Source organism: Eubalaena glacialis, chromosome 3 (assembly GCF_028564815.1).
Source record: "Eubalaena glacialis isolate mEubGla1 chromosome 3, mEubGla1.1.hap2.+ XY, whole genome shotgun sequence".
In the NCBI taxonomy this organism is placed as follows: domain Eukaryota; kingdom Metazoa; phylum Chordata; class Mammalia; order Artiodactyla; family Balaenidae; genus Eubalaena; species Eubalaena glacialis.
Genome location: NC_083718.1, coordinates 75,123,606 through 75,144,838, shown reverse-complemented (window position 1 = coordinate 75,144,838; position 21,233 = coordinate 75,123,606).

Below are 21,233 nucleotides of genomic sequence, written 5' to 3'. Positions count from 1 at the left end.
TTTGTTGATTTGAAAATGAGTTTGTAGAATCTGGCAGCCAGTTGGTTATGGATGACTTCAATATTTCAAAGAATGACAATTTGGTAGTTTCTACTAAAATTACAAAGCAAAAGGGAACAGTTATAAAATGTTAACCTATTGACACGTGAATAATAACATTGACAATGAATCATGTAAACAATTTGGAAGGGTAGACTTTCTTTGGACTTTTTAAAGATATGGCAAATTATTTTTGTGAAAGAGTGTATGTGGTCTTACAGTTAAGGAATTTGGGTTTTTCATTTCCTTCTACTGCATAAAACTGTATATCTGAAAAACCCAAATCCTTGAGTCTTAGCATGATTATATTAAAAAGCAAAGCAAATTTCCAGTTTAAAAACATGAGGTGTTTCATTGTAATTTGTACTTCTCTCCACCATTCTGCAATTTTTAATAAGACTCCTTGACTTATAAAACAGGATAGAGGGCTTCCCTGGTGGCGCAGTGGTTAGGAATCTGCCTGCCAATGCAGGAGACATGGGTTCGAGCCCTGGTCTGGGAAGATCCCATATGCCGCAGAGCAGCTAGGCCCGTGAGCCACAACTACTGAGCCTGCGTGTCTGGAGCCTGTGCTCCGCAATGGGAGAGGCCGCGGCGGTGAGAGGCCCGCGCACCGCGATGAAGAGTGGCCCCCACTCGCCGGAACTGGAGAAAGCCCTCACACAGAAACGAAGACCCAACACAGCCAAAAATAAATAAATAATAATAATAAAAAAACAGGATAGAACACAAGAGAGTTTGCAACACATAATGACTAAACCATTTCCAAAAGCCCATTTTCCGTGCCATATTTTTTGTTTGTTTAAAAAGGCAAACCTGCATTTTAGAGCATGTTTAGACAAACTGTTATGAGAAAGGATGAAGCACATAAAGGCTCATCTTTAAGAATGAAAGCCAAAGTTTAGTTAAGCAGGAACTGAACAGTTGAACTTAGAGAAGAGTCTATTAGTATTTAGCTCAGTATTTCCCAGACTATATCCTTGGAACACTAACATGCTGTATGATATTAAGAGAAGCTTTGGGGAGCAGGGTAGGATGAAAATATTCTGTGATTAAATAAGTTGGATATGCTGCATACATTTTCCCAATTTTATTAGAGAAGTCTTGAACAGAAGCCTGTTTAAACAAAGAGTTAGAAGGACAGTATAAGTTGATGCCAATATACTTTTCACCTAAATTCACCTATTGTTAACATTTTGCCACATTAAAAAATTTTTTTGTGAAGTATAGTTGATTTACAATGTATTGGTTTCTGGTGTACAGCAAAGTGATTCAGTTATATATACATATATATATATATATTATTTTTTTTCATATTCTTTTCCATTATGGTTTATTACAGGATATTGAATATAGTTCCCTGTGCTATATAGTAGGACCTTGTTTACCTATTTTATATATAGTAGTTTGTATCTGCTAATCCCAGTCTCCTAATTTATCCCTCCCCCACCCCTTTTACCCCTTGGTAAACGTAAGTTTGTTTTCTATATCTGTGAGTCTGTTTCTGTTTCATAACTAAGTTCATTTGTGCCATATTTTAGATTCCACATATAAGTGATATCATATGATATTTGTCTTTCTTTGACTGACTTCACTTAGTGTGATAATCTCTAGGTCCATCCATGTTGCTGCAAATGGCATTATTTCATTCTTTTTATGGATGAGTAATATTCCATTGTGTATACATACCACATCTTCTTTATCCATTCATCTGTCGATGGACATTTAAGTTGCTTCCATGTGTTGGCTGTTGTGAATAGTGCTGCTGTGAACATTGGAGACCATGTATCTTTCTGAATTATAGTTTTGTCTGGATATATGTCCAGGAGTGGGATTGCTGGATCATATGGCAACTCTATTTTTAGTTTTTTAAGGAACCTACATACTGTTTTCCACAGTGGCTGCACCAATTTACAATCCCACCAGCGCTGTAGCAGAGTTCCCTATTCTCCACACCCTCTCCAGTATTTATTATTTGTAGACTTCTATTTTTTTAATACATCTTCATTGGAGTATAATTGCTTCACAATACTGTGTTAGTTTCTGTTGCACAACAAAGCGAATCAGCCGTATACATACACATGTCCCCATATCCCCTCCCTCTTGAGCCTCCCTCCCATCCTCCCTGTCCCACCCCTCTAGGTCATCGCAAAGCACCAAGCTGATCTCCCTGTGCTATGCTGCTGCTTCCCACCAGCCAACTATTTTACATTTGGTAGTGTATATACGTCGATGCTACTCTCAGTTCGCCCCAGCTTCGCCCTCCCACCCCATGTCATCAAGTCCATTCTCTATGTCTACCTCTTTATCCCTGCCCTGCAACTAGGTTTATCAGTACCATTTTTGTTTTTTTAGATTCCATATATATGCGTTAGCATACGGTATTTGTTTTTCTCTTTCTGACTTACTTCACTCTGTATGACAGACTCTGGGTCCATCCACCTCACTACAAATAGCTCAATTTCATTTCCTTTTATGGCTGAGTAATATTCCATTGTATATATGTGCCACATCTTCTTTATCCATTCATCTGTTGTTGGACATTTAGGTTGCTTCCATGTCCTGGCTATTGTAAATAGTGCTACAATGAATATTGTGGCTTTGAATTATGTTTTTCTCAGGATATATGCCCAGTAGTGGGACTGCTGGGTCATATGGTAGTTCTATTTTTAGTTTTTTAAGGAACCTCCATACTGTTTTCCATAGTCGTCGTATCAATTTACATTCCCACCAACAGTGCAAGAGGGTTCCCTTTTCTCCACACCCTCTCCAGCATTTATTGTTTGTAGATTTTTTGATGATGGCCATTGTGACCTGTGTGAGGTGATACCTCATTGTAGTTTTGATTTGCATTCTCTAATGATTAGTGATGTTGAGCATCTTTTCATGTGCCTCTTGGCCATCTGTATGTCTTCCTTGCTGAAATGTCTATTTAGGTCTTCCACCTGCTTTTTAACTGGATTGTTTGTTTTTCTGATATTGAGCTCCATGAGCTGTTTGTATATGTTGGAGATTTATACCCTGTCTGTTGCTTTGTTTGCAGATATTTTCTCTCATTCTGAGGGTTGTCTTTTCGTCTTGTTTATAGTTTCCTTTGCTGTGCAAAAGCTTTTAAGTTTCATTTGGTCCCACTGGTTTATTTTTCTTTTTATTTCCATTACTCTAGGAGGTGGGTCAAAAAAGAACTTGCTGTGGTTTATGTCAAAGAGTGTTTTTCCTATGTTTTTCTCTGAAAGTTTTATAGTGTCTGGTCTTACATTTAAGTCTTTAATCCATTTTGAGTTTATTTTTGTGTATGGTGTTAGGGAGTGTTCTGATTTCATTCTTTTACATGTAGCTGTCCAGTTTTCCCAGCACCACTTACTGAAGAGGCTGTCTTTTCTCCACTGTATGTTCTTGCCTCCTTTGTTGTAAATTAGGTGCCCATATGTGTGTGGGTTTATCTCTGGGCATTCTATCCTGTACCATTGATTTATATTTCTGTTTTTGTGCCAGTACCATACTGTCTCGATTACTGTAGCTTTGTGGTATAGTTTGAAGTTGGGGAGCCTGATTCCTGCAACTCCGTTTTTCCTTCTCAAGATTGCTTTGGCTATTCGGGGTCTTTTGTGTTTCCATACGAATTGTAAGATTTTTTTTGTTCTAATTCTGTGAAGAGTACCATTGGTAGTTTGATAGGGATGGCATTGAATCTGTAGATTGCTTTGGGCAGTATAGTCATTTTCACAATATTGATTCTTCCAATCCAAGAACATGGTATATTTCTCCATCTGTTTATGTCATCTTTGATTTCTTTCATCAGTGTTTTATAGTTTTCTGAGTACAAGTCTTTCGCCTCCTTAGGCAGGTTTATTCCTAGGTATTTTATTCTTTTTGTTGAAATGGTAAATGGGAGTGCTTCCTTAATTTCTCTTTCTGATTTTTCGTTGTTGGTGTATAGGAATGCCAGAGATTTCTGTGCATTAATTTTGTATCCTGCAACCTTACCAAATTCGTTGGTTAGTTGTAGTAGTTTTCCAGTGGCATCTTTAGGATTTTCTATGTATAGTACCATGTCATCAGCAAATAGTGACAGTTTTACTTCTTTTTTTCCAATTTGTATTCCTTTTATTTCTTTTTCTTCTCTGATTTCCATGGCTAGGACTTCCAAAACTGTGTTGAATAAGAGTGGCAAGAGTGGACATCCTTGTCTTATTCCTGATCCTAGTGGAAATGCTTTCAGTTTTTCACCATTGAGTTTGATGTTTGCTGTGGGTTCGTCATATATGGCCTTTATTATGTTGAGGTAGGTTCCCTCTATGCCCATTTTCTGGTGAGTTTTTATCATAAATGGGTGTTGAATTTTGTCAAAAGCTTTTTCTGCATCTATTGAGATGATCATATGGTTTTTATTCCTTAATTTGTTAATGTGGTGTATCACATTGATTGATTTGCATATATTGAAGAATCCTTGCATCCCTGGGATAAATCCCACTTGATCATGGTTGTATGATCCTTTTAATATGCTGTTGGATTCTGTTTGCTAGTATTTTGTTCAGGATTTTTGCATCTATGTTCACCAGTGATATTGGTCTATAATTTTCTATTTCGTCATATCTGTTTCTGGTTTTGGTATCAGGGTGATGGTGGCTTCATAGAATGAGTTTGGGAGTGTTTCTCCCTCTGCAGTTTTTTGGAGGAGTTTGAGAAGGATGGGTGTTAGCTCTTCTCTAAATGTTTGATAGAATTCACCTGTGAAGCCATCTGGTCCTGGACTTTTGTTTGTTGGAAGATGTTTAATTATGGCTTCAATTTCATTACTTGTGATAGGTCTGTTTATATTTTCTGATTCTTCCTGGTTCAGTCTTGGAAAATTGTACCTTTCCAAGACTTTGTCCATTTCTTCGTGGTTGTCCATTTTATTGGCCTATAGTTGTTTGTAGTAGTCTCTTATAATCCTTTGTATTTCTGCAGTGTCAGTTGTGATTTCTCCTTTTTCATTTCTGAGTATATTGATTTGAGTCTTCTCCCTTTTTTTCTTGATTAGTCTGGCTAAGGGTTTATGAATTTTGTTTATCTTCTCAAAGAACCAGCTTTTAGTTTTATTGATCTTTGCTATTGTTTTCTTCATTTCTATTTCATTTATTTCTGCTCTGATATTTATGATTTCTTTCCTTCTACTGACTTTGGGTTTTCTTTGTTCTTCTTTAGTTGTTTTAAGTGTAGGGTTAGATTGTTTATTTGAGATTTTTCTTGTTTCTTGAAGTGAGATTGAATTGCTGTAGACTTCCCTCTTAAAACTGCTTTTGCTGCGTCCCATAGGTTTTGGGTCGTTGTGTTTTCGTTGTCATTAATTTCTACGTATTTCTTTATTCTTTGATTTCTTCAGTGATCTCTTGGTTATTTAGTAGCGCACTGTTTAGCCTCCATGTATTTGTGTTTTTTATAGTTTTTTTCCTTTAATTGATTTCTGATCTCATAGCATTGTGGTCAGAAAAGATGCTTGATATGATTTCAGTTTTCTTAAATTTTCCAAGGCTTGATTTGTGACCCAAGATGTGATCTATCCTGGAGAATGTTCCATGTACACTTGAAAAGAAAGTGTATTCTGCCACTTTTGGGTGGAAAGTTCTGTAAATATCAGTTAGATCTATCTGGTCTATTGTGTCATTTAAAGCTTGTGTTTCCTTATTTATTTTCTGTTTGGATGATCTGTCCATTGGTGTGAGTGGGGTGTTAAAAGTCCCCTACTCTTACTGTGTTACTGTCGATTTCTCCATTCATGGTTGTTAGCATTTGCCTTATGTATTGAGGTGCTTCTGTGTTGGATGCGTATATATTTATACTTGTTATATCTTCTTCTTGGATTGATCCTTTGATCATTATGTAGTGTCCCTCCTTATCTCTTGTAACAGTGTTTATTTTAAAGTCTATTTTATCTAATATATGTATTGCTACTCCAGCTTTCTTTTGATTTCCACTTGCATGGAATATCTTTTTCCATCCCTTCACTTTCAGTCTGTATGTGTCCCTAGGTCTGAAGTGGGTCTCTTATAGACAGCATATATATGGGTCTTGTTTCTGTATCCATTCAGCCAGTCTTTATCTTTTGGTTGGGGCATTTAATCCATTTACATTCAAGGTTATTATCGATATGTGTATTCCTATTACCATTTTCTTAATTGTTTTGTGTTTGTCTTTGTGGGTCTTTTTCTTCTCTTGTGTTTCCTGCTTAGAGAAGTTTCTTTAGCATTTGTTGTAAAGCTGGTTTGGTAATGCTGAATTCTTTTAGCTTTTGTTTGTCTGAAAAGCTTTTGATTTCTCCATTGAATCTGAATGAGATCCTTGCTGGGTAGAATAATCTTGGTTGTAGGTTTTTCTCTTTCATCACTTTAAGCATATCCTGCCACTGCCTTCTGGCCTGCAGAGCTTCCGCTGAAAAATCAGCTGATAACCTTATGGGGATTCCTTTGTATGTTATTTTTTGTTTTTCCCTTGCTGCTTTTAATATGTTTTTCTTTGAATTTAATTTCTGTTAGTTTGATTAATACATGTCTTGGTGTGTTTTTCCTAGGGTTTATCCTGTATGGGACTCTCTGTGCTTCCTGGACTTGGGTGACTCTTTCCTTTCCCATGTTAGGGAAATTTTCCACTATAATATCTTCAGATATTTTCTCAGAACCTTTATTTTTCTCTTCTTCTTCTGGGATCCCTATAATTCAAATGTTGGTGCACTTAGTGTTGTCCCAGAAGTCTCTGAGATTGTCTTCAATTCTTTTCATTCTTTTTTCTTTATTCTGCTCCTCAGCAGTTATTTGCAGCATTTTGTCTTCCAGCTCACTTATTCATTCTTCTGCCTCCGTTATTCTGTTATTGATTCCTTCTAGTGTATTTTTCATTTCAGTTATTGTGTTGTTCATCTCTGTTTGTTTGTTCTTTAGTTCTTCTATATCTTTGTTAAACATTTCTTGTATTTTCTCAATCCGTGCTTCCATTCTATTTCTGATATTCTGGATCATCTTTACTATCATTAGTCTGAATTCTTTTTCTGGTAGATTGCTATTTCCTCTTCATTTATTTGGTCTTGTAGGTTTTTACCTTGCTCCTTCATCTGTGACATATTTTTTTGCCATCTCATTTTTTTTTCTTTTTATGAGTGGGATTGTGTTCCTGTTTTACTGGTTTTTTGGCCTGAGGCTTCCAACACTGGAGTTTGTAGGATATTGGGTAGAGCTGGGTCTTGGTGCTGAGATGAGGAACTCTGTGAGACCTCACTCCGATGAATGTTCCCTGGGGTCTGAGGTTCTCTGCTAGTCCAGTGGTTCAGACTCGGAGCTCCCATTGCAGGAGCTTCCCCCCGACCCCAGGCTCGTGAATCAAGATCCTGCAAGCCGCGTGGGGCAGCAAAAAAGAAAAAAAAGAGAACAATAACAAAGTAAAAAATAAAATTAGACTAGGAAACTAACAGATATGTTAGAAAGAATGTAAAAGTAAAAATATAGATGAATCAACAACCGGAAGGTACATCAGTAACACAATAATAAAAAAGAGCAGGAGGGAAAAGGAAAAAACAAAAAGGGTGGGGGGGGGGAAGGCCTTGGCTGTGGAGGGTGGGGCCTAAGCAAGGGCAAGTTTTGGGTGGTGGGTGGGGCCAATGGTCAGGACCCACAGGGCTGGAAAAGGCCCTGGGGGCTGTGGGGGGTGGGGCTTAGGCTCAAGGAACATAATGGGCCCAGGCGTGCCCCCCACCCCTGGTTTCAGAGAGCAGGGTACCTCACCAGGGAGTCCAGCAGGCTTCCTGGGCTTAAGTGGGTGGGGCAAATGCCCTCTTCTCCTGCTCCTCTGGTCTGGGGTCTGGGAGGGCTGCCTCCCCTGATCTCCTGCCTCTCCTGATCTCCCTGGCCTCCCTCCTATGCCCCCAAGGACCCACATGGCCTAGAGGGGGCTTTGGAGGGCAGGGCATCCGCCTGGGAGCTCAGCAGGCTCGCTGGGCCCCAGTGGGTGGGGCAATCGCCCTCCGCTCATCTCCTGATCCTTCCTGAGGGCCCCTCCCACCTGCCTCTCCTGATCCACCCCCCCCCGGCCTCCCTACTGTGCGCCCAAGGACCCATGCAGCCTGGAGGGGGCTTTGGAGGGTGGGGGACCAGCCTGGGACCTCAGCAGGCTCCCCAGGCCTGAGTGGGCGGGGCAGTCACCCTCCGCTTCTCTCCTGCTCCTCCTGGGTGTCCCCTCCTGCCTACCACTCCTGATCTCCCTGGCCTCCCTCCTATGCCCCCAGGACCCACACGGCCTGGATGGGGCTTTGGAGGCAGGGCAACCGGCTTGGGAGCTCAGCAAGTTCCCCGGCCCGAGTGGGCCAGGAGATTGCCCTCCACTCCTCTCCTGCTCTTCCCAGAGAGTCCCTCCCACCTGCCTCTCTTGATCTCCCTGGCCTCAGGGGCGCTATCTTGTCTGGCCTCCACTTCTCCTCCCCCCTCGGTCCTCCTACATCCTACCAGTTCACTCTGGGGTTCCTTCCGTCTCCTTGGGGGTCAGAGTCTCCCACCAGTGGCAGGCAGGCGCCCTAGTTGTGGGGAGAGGCTAACTCTTATCTTCCCACACTGCCATCTTCTATTTGTAGACTTTTTAATGATGACCATTTTGACTGGTGTGAGATGGTACCTCATTGTAGTTTTGATTTGTATTTCTCTAGTAATTAGTGATGTGGAACATCTTTTCATGTGCCTATCGGCTATCTGTATGTCTTCTTTGGAGAAATGTCTGTTTAGGTCTTCTGCCCATTTTTTGATTGGATTTTTTTTTTTTGTTATTGAGTTGTATGAGCTGTTTGTATATTTTGGAAATTAAGCCCTTGTCAGTTGCATTTGTAAATATCTTCTCCCAGTCCATAGGTTGTCTTTTCATTTTGCATATGGTTTCCTTTGCTGTGCAAAAGCTCATTAGTTTGATTAGGTCCCATTTGTTTGTTTTTGCTTTTGTTTCTGTTGCCTTGGGAGACTGACCTAAGAAATCATTGATGTGATTTATGTCAGAGAATGTTTTGCCTATGTCCACTTATAGGAGTTTTGTGGTGTCATGTCTGATATTTAAGTCAAGCCATTTTGAGTTTATTTTGTGTATGGTATGAGGGTGTGTTCTAACTTCATTGATTTACATGCGGCCGTTCAGCTTTCCCAACACCACTTGCTGAAGAGACTGTCTTTTCTCCATTGTATATTCTTGCCTCCTTTGTTGAAGATTAATTGACTGTAGGCAGGTTTATTTATGGGCTCTCTATTCTGTTCCATTGATCCATGTGTCTGTTTTTATGCCAGTACCACACTGTTTTGATTACTGTAGCTTTGTGGTATTGTCTGAAGTCTGGGAGGGTTATGCCTCCAGCTTTGTTCTTTGTCCTCAGGACTGCTTTGGCAATTCTGGGTCTTTTATGGTTCCATCTAAATTTAGGATTATTTGTTCTAGTTAATTAACCAGAAAATGTCTGGTTAATTTGATAGGGATCACATTAAATCTGTAGATTGCTTTGGGTAGTATGGCCATTTTAACAATGTTCATTCTTCCTATCCAAGAGAGTAGGATATCTTTCCATTTCTTTGAATCTTCAATTTCCTATATTAATATTTTATAGTTCTCAGCATATAGGTCTTTCACCTCCTTGGTCAGGTTTATTTCTAACTATTCTTTTGGGTGCAATTTTAAAAGGGATTTTTTTTTTTTTTTTTACTTTCTCTTTCTGATATTGTTATTGTAAAGAAATGCAACAGATTGCTGTATGTTAATCTTGTATCCTGCTACCTTGTTGAATGTATTTATCAGTTCAAGTAGTTTTTGTGTGCAGTCTTCAGGGTTTTCTCTATATAGTATCATGTCATCTGCATATAATGACAGTTTTACCTCTTCTCTTCCGATTTGGATACCTTTTATTTCTTTTTCTTGTCTGATAGCTGTGGCTAGGGCCAATACTATGTTAAATAGAGAGTGGGCATCCTTGTTTTGTTCCAGACTTTAGCGGGAAGGCTTTCAACTTTTCACCTTTTAGTATTATGTTGACAGTGGGTTTGTCATAAATAGCTTTTATTATGTTGAGGTACGTTCCCTCTATACCCACTTTGGTAAGAGTTTTTATCATGAATGGATGTTGAATTTTTATCAAATGCCTTTCTGCATCTATTGCGATGATCATGTGGTGTGTCTTTTCTTTTGTTGATGTGGTGTATCACATTGATTGATTTGCGTATGTTGAACCATACTTGTGACCCTGGGATGAAGCCAGCTTGATCGTGGTGTATGATCTTTTTTATATGTTGTTGGATTCAGTATGCCAATTTTGTGTTGAGGATTTTTCAATCTATATTCATCAAAGATATTGGCCTGTAATTTTCTTTTTTGGTGGTGTCTTTGTCTGATTTTGATATCTGGATGATGGTGGCTTCATAGAATGACTTTGGGAGTGTTTCTTCCTCTTCAATTTTTTGGAAGAGTTTGAGAAGGATCAGTATATTTTTGTATTTCTTCTTTGTATTTTTGGTAGAATTCCAGTCCAGTGAATCCATCTGGACCTGGACTTTTGTTTGCAGGGAGTTTTTTTTTATTTTTTTATTATTATTATTACAGATTCTATTTCACCTCTATTGATATGTCTGTTCAAATTATCTATTTCTTCTTGATTCACTTTTGGTGGGCTGTATATTTCTAGAAACTTGTCCATTTCTTCTAGGTCGTCCAGTTTGTTGGCATATAACCGTTCATAGTATTCTCTTATGATCTTTTGTATTTCTGCGGTGTTGTTTGTTATTTCTCCTCTTTCATTTCTTATTTGTTTATTTGAGTCCACTCTCTTCTTCTTGGTAAACCTGGCCAGAGGTTTGTCGATTTTGTTTACCTTTTCACAAAACCAGCTCTTGGGTTTTTTTCATTGTTGTTTGTTTTTTAATCTCTACTTTATCAATATTTAATTCCCTCTGATGTTTATTTCCTTCCTTCTGCTGACTTTAGGTTTTGTTTGTTCTTGTTTTTCTAATTCTTTTAGGTGGTAGGTTAGGTTGTTGATTTGAGATTTTTCATGTTTTTTGAGGAAGGCCTGTATTGCTATGAACTTCCCTCTTAGGACTGCTTTTGCTACATCTCATAGATTTTGTATGGTTGTATTTTCATTGCCATTTGTCTCAAGGTATTTTTAAATTTCCTCGTTGATTTCATTGTTGACCCATTGGTTTTTTAGTAGCATGTTGTTTAGTCTTCATATAATTGTTTTTTTCTCGTTTCTCTTTCTGTGGTTGATTTCTAATTTCATGCTGTTGTGGTCAGAAAAGATGCTTGAAATAATTTCTATTCTCTTAAATTTGTTGAGGCTTGTATTGTGTCCTAGTATGTGATCAATCCTAGAGAATGTTCCATGTGCACTTGGAAAGAATGTGTATTGGTTTTTTTTGTTTTTTGGATGTAATGTCCTGAAAATATCAATTAAGCCTAAGTGTTCTATTGTATGATTTAGGATCTCTGTTGCCTTATTTTCTGTTTGGAAGATCTGTCCATTGATGTGAGTGGGGTGTTAAATTCTCCTTCTATTATTGTATTCCCATCAGTTTTTCCCTTTATGTCTGCTAGTATTTGCTTTATGTATTTTGGTGCTGCTATATTGGGTGCATATATGTTAATGAGTGTAATATCCTCTTGTATTGATCCTTTTATCATTATATAGTGTCCTTCTTTATCTTTCTTTGTGGCCTTTGGTTTAAAGTCTATTTTGTCTGATATGAATATTGCTACCCTCACTTTGTTATTTCCATTTGAGTGAAATATATTTTTCCATCCTCTTACTTTTAATCTATGTGTGCTTTTTGCCCTAAAGTGGGTCTCTTGTAGGCAGCATGTTGTAGGCTCTTGTTTTTTTATCCAATGTACCACTCTTTGTGTTTTGATTGGAGCATTTAGTTCATTGACATTTAAGGTAATTATTGATAGATATGTATTTATTGCCATTTTATACCTTATTTTCCAGTTGATTTTGTATTTCTTCTTTGTTCCTTTTTCTTTTTGTTTTTCCTTTTGTGGTTTGATGGTTTTCTTTTGTATTATGCTTGTGTTCTTTGCTTTTTGGTTTTTGTGAATCTATTGTATATTTTTGATTCCTGGTTACCCTGTTTTTTAGGTATGTTAACCCATTACTATACCTACTTGCTTTAGACTGGTAGTCATATAGGCTCAAACACATTCTAAAAAAAGAAAAGAAAATCTACATTTTCTTAATCTCCTCCCTGCCATTTTATGATTTTGATGCCCTCCTTTTACATCTTCATGTTTATCCTTTTGCTGTTCATTGTAGTTTTCATTACTTTCACAAAAATTTGAAAAAAATTTTTTTTGATAATCTATGTACAGGCTTATTTAAGTGATTTACTTTATAGTTGTCATTTTCTTTTTCTTATAGATTCTTCTTTTCTATTTCAAAAAGACCTTTTAATATTTCTTTTAGGATAGGTTTAGTATTGCTGTATTCTTTCAGTTTTTGCTTGTCTGGGAAATTCTTCCTCTCTCCTATTCTACATGATAATCTTGCTGGGTAGAGGATCCTAGGTTGCAGGTTTTTCCCTTCCAGGACTTTGAATATATCTTGCCACTCCCTTCAGGCCTGCAACATTTCTGTAGAGAAATCAGCTGATAGCCTTATGACAGGGGGTCCCTTGTAATTAACTCTTTGTTTTTCTCTTGCTGACTTTTGAATCCTGCCTTTAATTTTTGCCATTTTAATTATAATGTCTTGGTGTAGGTCTGTTTGGGTTCATCTTGTTTGGTATCCTCTGTGCTTCCTGTCCCTGGATATCTGTTTCCTTCTTTAGGTTTGGGAAGTTTTCAGCCATAATTTCTTTGAATACATTTTCAGTCCCATTTTCTCTTTCTTTGCCTTCTGGAACTCCTATTATGCACAGAATGGCACAATTTGTATTATCCCATAGGTCTCTTATGCTGCTTTTATTTGTCTTTTTTTTTCATTTGGCTTTCTGTCTGCTGTTCTGTTGGGTGATTTACATTATTCTATATTTCAGATCACTTATTCATTTTTCTGCATTATTCATTCTGGTATTCATTGCCTTTAGCTCAGCTTTCATCTTGGCAAAAGAGTTTTCTAATTTTTCTTGGCTCCTCTTTATAGTTTCTAGTTCCTTTTTACAGTAATCCGTATTTCTATGAATAGCCTTTCTTTTTAAAAAATATTAATTAATTAATTAATTAATTATATTTTTGGCTGCCTTGGGTCTTCATTGCTGCATGCGGGCTTTCTCTAGTTGCAGTGAGCGGGGGCTACTCTTCATTGCAGTACGCGGGCTTCTCATTGCGGTGGCTTCTCTCATTGCAGAGCATGGGCTCTAGGTGCATGGGCTTCAGTAGTTGTGGCACACAGGCTCAGTAGTTGTGGTGCACGGGCTTATGTGCTCCGCAGCATGTGGGATCTTCCTGGGCCAGGGCTCGAACCCATGTCCCCTGCATTGGCAGGTGGATTCTTAACCACTGAGCCACCAGGGAAGTCCTCGATAGCCTTTCTTAGTTCCTTCAGTATTTTAATTATCTCTTTTTTGAACTTGGTGTCTACCAGACTGAAGACTTGACCATTTAACTTGGAGTGGTTCCTCTGCTTCTTCATTTTACTTATATTTCTCTGACTCTATGAGTTTAGGAGAAACTGTTATCTACTGTGGTCTTGAAGGGCTGTTTTTATATAGGAGTGTACCTGTGTAGCCTCCATGAGTCTAATATTTTTGGTGCAAGGGCTGTTTTTAGTATGGATGCCTGCCTCGTTTTTCCTCAGTGTGTGCTGGCCGTTATCCCCTTGTTAGGGGATGTGATTGTTGTTGTGATGACCAGAGCCTGCACTGGATGTTGAGTGGAGCCTCCTCTTTGCTCTGTGGTTGTCACAGCCCTGTGGAGACAGGTCTGCTCTCCTGTTGTTGGAGTAGACTCCCCCACATCTGTTTCTGAGCTGTGGTGTGAGGTAGGTGGGGCTGGAGTCTTCCTGCTGGGAGAGGAGCCACTGAGTATTCCTTCACAGGAGTTGTCCACCGGGAAGTGTGCTCTGTGGTGTCACCTGTCACCTGTTGTGTGGGCTCACAAAGTACACTGTTTTTGGCACTGCCATCGGCCCTGCCTCAACTGTGGGAATTCAGCTAATCGGACCAGTTTTCCCTCAGGCACTGTACACAAAGCCACAAATGCAGATCTGTTGGCACAGAACTGCTGAGGTCAGGCACAGGGACCACTGTAGTCACGCATCTGGACCTGCAGTGGGAGCTACTGAGTCTGCTCAGATCCCAGCCCTGCCTCTGCATGTGTGCACCCACAGAGCCCACAGCCACCATTGCTGGACCTGTGCAGCCACGGGAGCACCAGTAATCCACTTGGATATCCCGCGGGCACTGAGTTTACAAAACTACTGCCAGCACATAAATCTACGGATTACACAGCTGCTGAGACAGGGCTAGGATTTCAGCTCCGCTTCTGCATGGGGGCAGCCGCCAGTGCTTGCATGGTCCCAGAACTCTTAGAGGTGGAACTGCACCAGCTGTGAGCAGGCCGAGAATGAGGCTGCTATGGTGGGCCCAGCCCCTCCCTTTGAGCGCGCAAGTTAACAATGGGGCTTCAGTGGCGGACCCGGGCTCCTTCCTGCGCACACTCTGGGTGTGACCCAGACCACACTCCAGCTCCTTCAGACTGTCTCCACGCAGCCTACCCCAGCCCTCTCCCTGGGTCTGCCTGCTGAAGCCAGAGTTTCAGCATCCAGCCCCCATGTGCACCAGCAGACACATCTTGGGCCTGGGGAATGTAGGGAGGTGGCATAGACCCTCTGTGCTGGTCTCTCTCTGTTCTGCCTGCTGCAAGCTGGCTGCTATACTCTCCTCTGAGCCTCTGAAGCTTCCTTTCTGTCCTGGCTGACCTCCCTGCTGGTGAAGGGGCTTCTCAGGGTGAGGGAACATTTCCTCTTTCACAGTTTCCTCCTCCGGTCCCGATTCCTTTTTTTTTCTTTCATCCTACCCGGTTACTTGGTGATCTTTCTTGCAGTTTTGTTTTATGAGATCTGCCAACGTTCAGCAGGTATTCTGTGAGCATTGTTCCACATGTATTTTTGATGTGTTTGTGGGAGGAGGTGAGCTCCATGTCCTTTTATTCTGCCATCTTGATCCGGCCCCCTCTAGGAATTTGCCACATTTGTTTTATCCCTTGCTCTTCCCCCTTTATATACATAAGTGAATGGTAATTTCTCTTTTTCTGAACCATTTGAAAGTTGAAAATATCATGACACTTGACCCCTAAGTACTTCAGCATGACTCTCCTAAGAATAAAAACATTGGGGACTTCCCTGGCGGTCCAGTGGTTAAGACTCCACACTTCCAATGCAGGGGGCGTGGGTTCAATCCCTGGTCGGGGAACTAAGATCCCACATGCCACGTGGTGCGGCCAAAATAGATAAAAAAATAAACAAAAACATTGTCCTCTATAACCATGAAACCTTTATCACACCTTTGGAATTTAGCATTGATACAGAAATATTCAATATACAGTCCATATTCAGTTTGTCTCAATTGTCTCAATGTCTTTTATAACATGTTTTTCCTCCTCCCCAGGACCCAATCAATACTCTTTTGTATTTAAAATACCTATTGGGAATTTGTGGGGTGTTAGTGTTCTGCAGAACTCAGTTTGGGAAAAACTAGCTTAGATTGTATATTTAAATCTGTCCCTTTTCTTGTAGTCTAATAAATGCTAACACTTCATTTAACCCTGGTGGTCCAGTGGTTCGGACTCTGCTTTCACTGCCGGGGCCTGGGTTCAATCCCTGGTCGGAGAACTAAGATCCCGCAAGCTACGTGGCGCAGCCAAAAAATAAAAATAAATTTAAAAATAAAAATTTTTTTAGGGGAAACAATATTGCCTGAACTGTATATTTTATCCTTTGGATTTCTCAATTATGATTGCAGGGGAAAGCAGAGCTATAATTACTAAGTACCTGAATATGCCTGACAAAATAGTAAATATCATACAAAAAATTAACTATCTTCAGGACTATGCCTTTTATTTTTTAATTGTTTTTAAGATTTTTTTTTATGTGGACCATTTTTTTAAAGTCTTTATTGAATTTGTTACAGTATTGCTTCTGTTTTTTTTTTACATTTTGTTTTTTTGGCCGCAAGGCACGTGGGATATTAGCTCCCTAACCAGGGATCAAACCCGCACCCCCTGCATTGAAAGGGGGAGTCTTAACCACTGGACCGCCAAGGAAGTCCCAAAACCATGCCTTTTAAATTTAATATGTGTTAATTGATAACAATGTATGGACAACAGTAGATTTTTTAAAAAATTCTGTTTCTAATGACAAATTCCATGGTCAAAGAAAATTTGGAAGAATTAAAATGTTTCCTTCCTGTCTTTTTTCTATGTCACTAAATATGGATTTGGGACAGAAGAATGGCATGCTGAAAATGGCATATGCTTCGGGGCCTAAACTTTAAAACAATACTTTAATGGAATGTGTGACTTTAAAACGAAAAAGAAGGAACAAGTAAGATCCAAGGAACCATCATAACTGACAAACGTCTTAGTGATCTTTAATAAAAAAATTAAACATTTTATTGCCCAAAGTCCCATGACAAATAATGCTTAACACATGTTTGGAAATCATCCCAGACCACATCCCAGGGCCACTGCTAATTTAGTAGGTGTGGTAAAGTTTTGACTCCACGAGGCATTCTGGTCCTCATTTGTAGCTAAACTAAGAGATCCTTCCCAATCTCATTAGCAAATCAGTTGTATTGCATCCTGAATTTCTGCATTCTTGAAGTAGGTGATAGGGTCATCAAAGTTGTCCACTAGTAGTTGGGTTTTCCTGAAAGGAAATGGAAGGCACTGCATGAACATTCTTGCTCAACCAGAATAAATACTACTATGTCAAATTTGCATGTAGAGGTTTCTTTGTAATAATGTATGCCATTACTCATCACTTACAGTATTATTAGATTAATTATGTTTTTAGACCTTAATCATACTTAATAATTCTAAGAATTAGGGAAGATTCTGTTTTTAACCACAACAACCAAAGGATCTTTTCTACTCCCTCAGAAATAACGTCTTTAACTTTCCTCCAGAATCATTTTAGTGTCTAGATAGCTTATATTTATCTCCTTTCCCATGATCTAAGTGACCGTAGCCATTCTCACTCAACCTCAACCTATATGCCAAACACAGGCAAATATGTATTTCATCCCAGCCATTCCACCGCTCTTTTGCATACCAGACTAATATATCAAACATCCTACTAGATATTTTCACTTGAATGTCCTGTGGATACTTCAGATTTTGATATGTCCAAAACCCAGTATGCGGTCTTTATCCCTGTATGGCACATAAAAGAGAACTGAATTGAATAGACCAAAAAACAAAAGAATGTATCATAAGGACACAGTTGAGTTTATGAAATACAAGGGTAGCAATACAGCCAGGTCTTACACAGAGATAGGAACCAAAAATGGGAAGCTGCCGGTATTCTTCCTGGTTATTTTCTTAGTCTCTGCTAATTTTGGGGTATGCCTGCTTTAGTAGTGCCTCTCCTCTTCCTCTTCTTCCTGCTACTACTACTATTACTATTGCTGTCTTCTCTCTGGATATGGCTGCCCACAGCACAAACAATTAAAATTCCAGCCACAGTTTAAAAACTCTGGCTTTCCATAGGTCCAATCACAAATTACCAGAAAAGAATATCTAATTGGCATAGTGTTTTTAAGTGTCCATACTAGATCAATAAGATACGACCAGTCTACACTGTGCAAAGACTCTTCCTTTGGAGAGGGGCAGTGCTTACAGAAGGGACAGTTGCTCATTAGCTAAGGAGATACCTCAAAACCTACCTTGACTGTATTCTCTTTCGGGCTTATAGCCTATCCACCCAGTGACCTATGTCGGAAACAGGAGCCACCCAGCTTCTCCGTCACTGTCAGTATGCAGTCAGTTAAGTCCTGCCCATCCTACACCTTAAATATCTTTTAAATTTAGTCCTTGACCTTTATGCCCATTGTCAACAGCACATTTGGGACCACCAGAGTCTCAAACTATTATAGTGAGCTCCGTGCCTTCAAGCTCCACTCTATCAACAGCTAAAAATTCTGTTCTTATTAGATTCCTCTACTTCTTGAAGCTCTTCAATGGCTCCCCAAGTTTAGTTAGTGTTTCCCAAACTTTCCTGATCAAAAAATTACCTGGGGTGCTGGTTAAAAATACAGATTCCCAGGTTACTCCTCCCTCTGGATCAGTAAATTTGTGGTATAACCTGGTCATTTGTGTTTTTAACAAGCACTCCAGTTGCTTCCAACGTTTACCAAACTCTTCAACACATACCCTGCCTTCTCCTCCCCAACTCTGTATTGGACGTTGGACCCAGTGTTCCAATATCTGCTTAGAGTACTTTGTCCATTTCTGTGCATCGATGCTTGGCAAACAACTACTCATCCTTTAAGAATCAGCCTGTGCACCACCACCATCTTTGCAAAGCTGCGGTCTGTGGATTGACTCAACTACTCCTTCCTTGGTGCTCCAGTGAATCTTGTGCTCCACCTCTGTTAGAATTTCTTCACGCTAAATAACTTTTCTGTTTCTCCCCATTGCATTTGAGAACTTTAAGAGCAGTAACTAAGTTTTATTTATCTTGCATCTAAAAGGACATGTGTTTTAATAGGAACACTACATTATTTCTGTCAGGGAAAGAGAGAGTTTAAAAAAAAAATGGTACCGGGCTTCCCTGGTGGCACAGTGGTTAGGAGTCTGCATGCCAATGCAGGGGACACGGGTTCGAGCCCTGGTCTGGGAGGATCCTGCATGCCGCGGAGCAACTAAGCCCGTGCTGTACAACTACCGAGCCTGTGCTCTAGAGCCCGTGAGCCACAACTACTGAGCCCACCCGCCACAACTGCTGGGGCCTGCGCGCCTGGAGCCCGTGCTCCACAACAAGAGAAGCCACCGCAATGAGAAGCCCGTGCACTGCAACAAAGAGTAGCCCCCACTTGCCACAACTAGAGAAAGCCTGCGCACAGCAATGAAGACCCAACGTAGCCAAAAATAAATAAAATAAGATAATTAAAAAAAAAATGATACCCCTCTTCTCTGAACCAGGTCCTGAATTTATTGAGATAAAGAAGTCAGGCAATTGGAGCTCAAATGGCTACTGTTCACAGATAACACAGCTGAAGAATGCAGTTCAGGTGCATGACTACAATGAGCTTCCTAATACCGCACCATAGAATTAGACTTAACACCCAGTGACAGCGAGTGCAGAGGATTTACTACTAAGCTTACCAAATGGCTGACATTTGCAGAAAACCTATGCTTTCTGCAGAACCAAAGAAAAGATGAGTTATGAAAGCCCAGTTCCTATTCCCAACTTTACCCGTCGGTTCCCTCGTGGTCCTCCGGAAATGAGTAGGTGAGCACGTGGAGTGATGGCAAGAGTGAGACTCTAAAGGTGCTCCTTCCACAGGGAGGAGCGGGAGTGGGGACTAAGTGTTCACTGAGCGCTTTGAATCACAGATGGCTCCCAGCTTGTGGTAAAGCACTCTCTTCTTATCATTGCTGCATATCCATCAAGGGCCTCAGCATCTGACTTTTAGACTGTAGCCAAGAAAGGGAACTTGGAGGTTGGTGCTCTGATGATAGGTAACATGGAGCTATAGCCCCTGACCTAGGCTGCTTCAAAGTGGTGACTTGATGTCACTTTCATGGTTTCGGCAAATTGGAATTCTGCCACTCAGAATGGCTTCCAGCCACTTATTCATATTATCTATTCATGCACATAATCATCTTCTTCTTCCAATCCAAAGGAAAATCAACTAATTGGCTAACCTGTAGGAATAGGGAAGATCTGGCAAGGCTGTTGATGGTGCAACATTGGTTGGTATCACAAGTGGACATACTGGCCAAGGGTTAAGGAACAGAAGGTTTTTTTCCTTTTTAATATCTGTTCTTTTTAATGCTATATTTTCCCCAGTATCTTTTTGGACAGAACATCAGGGCCACTTGCCTGCTTACAAAGGCCAAATTACTAGGGTAAAAGACAGAGATAATCAGATGCCATACGTGTGTGTGAGAGAGAGAGACAGAGAAAGACAGACGGAGACAGAATTAGAGATTTAAAGACCAGGCAAAGGAAGTGACTTGGAAATGCAGACAGACAGGTAAGTTTGAGTGATAAGGGATTGTATGATTCACCATCGCAGTTTTAGAGTTGGAGAGACTTCCTCACATGTTAATTCTATGACTGAAGCAGCTGCTTAAACTCTACAAGCCTTGGTTTTCTCATTTGTAACAGAGATAATAGTTGTAATTACATCATAAAATTGTTATGATGACTAAATGAGCTAATTCACATGAAACGCCCCATTAAGAGTTTTTTCTTTACTTTTGCTTTGTTCTCATCATCATCCTAATTATTCTGATCATGTCATGCTGCAGGTTGAACTTTTCAAAGCTTTTTCCTTTCAGTATTATCTCCATTTCTCTAACCGTGTTGGTTTAGTACATAGTTCATCCTGACTACGTTTGATGTAAGAAACATCCCAAATAGCAGGATTTTTTGGCAAATCCATACTTTTTATTTCTATCAAGTTTACATTTGGAAAACTCATTTCTACTTGCAATTGTTGGAAAATGTGTCAACTATGGTGGATCCAGCGTATAGTTATTAAGGTTTTTTAACTTCTTCCTTGTTATTACTGTTATTATTCTTTTAAGTTCTTAAGCCTGTCTAAGGATGATTAAGTATAAACTATATATTCTTTACCCTTTGATGTTGTGGGCAAAAAAAAATATTGCAACCATCAAATTTTTGTTTCACATAAAATTATTATATTAAAGTTAACCTCATTAATACAATTTTGCTGTCATGCAGGTCTAAATGAAGATTTGGGCAAGAGTTTTGTTTGGGATTTTAATATTATCTTTTCCTTCCAAAGATTATGAGCTCTTCATTTTGCTTGTAGTTTATAGCTGTGTGACTAGCTAAAAGAGGATTATTACTTCAGGATGAAAAGCCGGGTTAGTTGGCTGATGATTAATTTACAAAGGATATTTTACTATTAATGTAGGTGAGGGCCCAAGTGGGCTAATTTTTTCTTAAGCTATTGGTTTAATATGCCAAGAGTAAAGTTTTGTGGCCCAATTCAGTCTATCCCCAGCGTAGC